Raw genomic sequence first — 2669 nt, 5'->3', positions numbered from 1 at the left:
GCATCTGGCAGGTCTAGGTCTCTTTCCTAGCAGCAGCCTGGCTCCGCCCCGGCCAGTCCTGATTTGCTCCTGGCTGGGAGGCAGGGTCTCCACTTAACCCCTTCCAAACCAGCTCCCTGGGTTGCTAAGGATAATAACCAGCAATAATAAGCCTCATGGCTGGCCAGGAGCTATCACAGCCTGTCTCTGAATCTTACAGCCAACTCCCAAAGCAGCGATTTCTCTGTCATTTTTTTTTTTTTTTAACACATAAGAAACCTGAATCTAGAGGCTGGGGATTTGGCTCAGTAGCACAGCATCTACCTGGCAAGCATGAGGTCCTGAGTTCGATTTCTGGTACCAAAGAAAGAAAAAAAGAAAAGTGAAGCTAACACAAGGAATGGAATCTCTTGAGGTAATTCAGCTAAGTCTCTGAGTGGAGGCTTGAACCCTGAGCTCCTGACCACCGGTCACCGTCATTGTGTGTTTGAGTGTGTGAGCTGTCAAATCAGCAGATGGGAAAATCAACACACAAGGGGTTAGGGTTGCTGCAGAGGAGTTAGGGAAGGTATTTTGGCCTGTCCCAGGGATTGGTCCCCTCTTCCTTTGGGGTCCCTGCCCCATGCTCATCCAGCCCCAGCTCTTTGTTCCATCAGTGTAGCAAGTTGTTCCCGAACTCCATGCCTTTGAGTGCATGCCTCCTCGAGAGAGTTCCTGGCTGCTCCTTAATCGGTGTTCCATTAGAAGAATCTGCAATGTGCTCTGCCACACACTGAGGAACAGCAGAGGTTCTGGGGAGACCCAGGAGCACCAGGTTGGTGACTGAGGGCGGACAGGGAGCCTTGGAACTGGGCTCTGGCACTCCCTCCCTCTGCCTCCCCATCTATGTACAACTTGAGAGAATTGCCAGGTTAGATCCAGACCTGTCCCCTGAGGCTCCCACTACAAGGGGTGACCTTTTTCCTTGTTTGTCTTCCCCTGAGCTGAGTGCTACTAATTTGATGGGGGAGCTCCCATGGGAACATTCTACCCAACATGAGCACCCAGTGTAGGGGTGGGACATAGTCCATATAGCCAGGAATGTCCTGAAGATGCCCAGGAAGGGAAGCAGGCCTTCCTGTTGACAATGGTGGCTGACCATTCCTGAATACACCGAGATCTCTCCTACTAAAGCGTCAGGCATTTGCACAAGCTACGAAGGCCTTCTGCTCACCTTCCAGGAAGTGGCAGAGGCCTCCTTCTGACAGGAAGCCACCCCAACCCTCTTCGGACTGAGTCAGGTCCCTCCTCCAGGTCTTCCCTCGATCTCTGTACTCATCCATTCATACACTCCTCCACCTGACCAAGACATAAGAGACCAGTTCCGGGACGGTTCCACAGGGGGCACTGAGGATGCTACGCTGAGCAGGGTAATAAGACAGGAAACAGGAGGAGGTGTCTGGAGGAGAATAGAGAAAACTTGTTCCAAACCACAGGAAACATCTGCCTCTAACAACTAGGACACACCTAGTGTTACTAGTTGTCCTAGTCAAAACAAGGGGGCACAGAAACTGCAGGCTTCTAGAGGAGCCCCAGATGGCTTTCCGAAGACTACAGAAAGCATCTGGTTCTAACAACTGGACCACACCTGGTAAACGCAAGGGACTCATGTACCATAGACAATCCTCAGCACCCAAAGTGACCTCACATTAATTATAATTTCATTTGCATTGCCATCTTGGTCCTTCCCATCATGGACTTTGGGCACTATGACAGTTCCACAAAGGTCCATACACAGACAAAAAAAAAAAAAAAAAAAAACACAAAATACAAAAAAACTACATCAGAAAGAAAGAGACTTGCTCCTAATTGGAATAATTAATTTCTTTTTCTTTCTTTTTTTTTTTTTTTTTTGTCTTTCTGAGACAGGGTCTCACTGTGCAGTTCAGGCTGGCCTTGAGCTCAATTTGTAGGCCAGGCTGGTCTCGCTCTCCCAACGATCCTCCTGCCTCAGCCTCCCGCGTGCTGGGATTACAGGCATGAACCACCACGCCCGGCTTGGAATAATTCATTTCATCAGCTTAAAGAGTTGCCTCTTTCCTGAAAAAGAAAAAGAAAAACAAACACAAAGCACCACACACAGGCCCTGGGATCTGGTTTGTTTGGAGCCGTGAGCTCTCCTCACTGGCCCGCTCCCATCCTGAGGAGCGTACTTTCACTCTAAATAAACCTGTGCTGCTCTCACTCTGTGTGATTGGTTCAATGTCTTCCTCAGGATACCGAGAATCAGGGACATCCTCCCCATCTCAAGTGTCCCGTAGTAGTAACAGCCGACATGCTAAGTGTGCTTGAGGTGCTAAGGCACCAGCTCACCTAGTCCTCTCCCCCTCCCTTTATACAGGAGATACCGTTCTTATCCCCATTTCATGGGCACAGACACTGAGGCCCAGGGAGGTTAAATTGCTTGTCTACATTCTGTTTCTTTAACCATTCTACCTGCTGTGTGAGACAGATGCCCTCTTGCCCTCCTGAGCTCATTCTCCAGAAAGAGAGGCTGGTACCTGGCAAGCTCAGAATGGTGGTGGTGGAGGGGCCTTGGAAGATTACAGGCAGCTCCCTCCCCCAGAGGTGGAGATGGCTTCTGAAGTGATACCTACCCCAAACCTGAAGGGTAGCAGTGTGGTGTTTTGGGGTTTCTCTTGTTTGCGGTG

This window comes from Cavia porcellus, unplaced genomic scaffold (genome assembly GCF_034190915.1).
Source record: "Cavia porcellus strain 051 isolate PalLab524CR breed Dunkin Hartley unplaced genomic scaffold, mCavPor4.1 scaffold_25, whole genome shotgun sequence".
NCBI classification, from domain to species: Eukaryota; Metazoa; Chordata; class Mammalia; order Rodentia; family Caviidae; genus Cavia; species Cavia porcellus.
Note: the sequence above shows the minus strand (reverse complement) of the source record.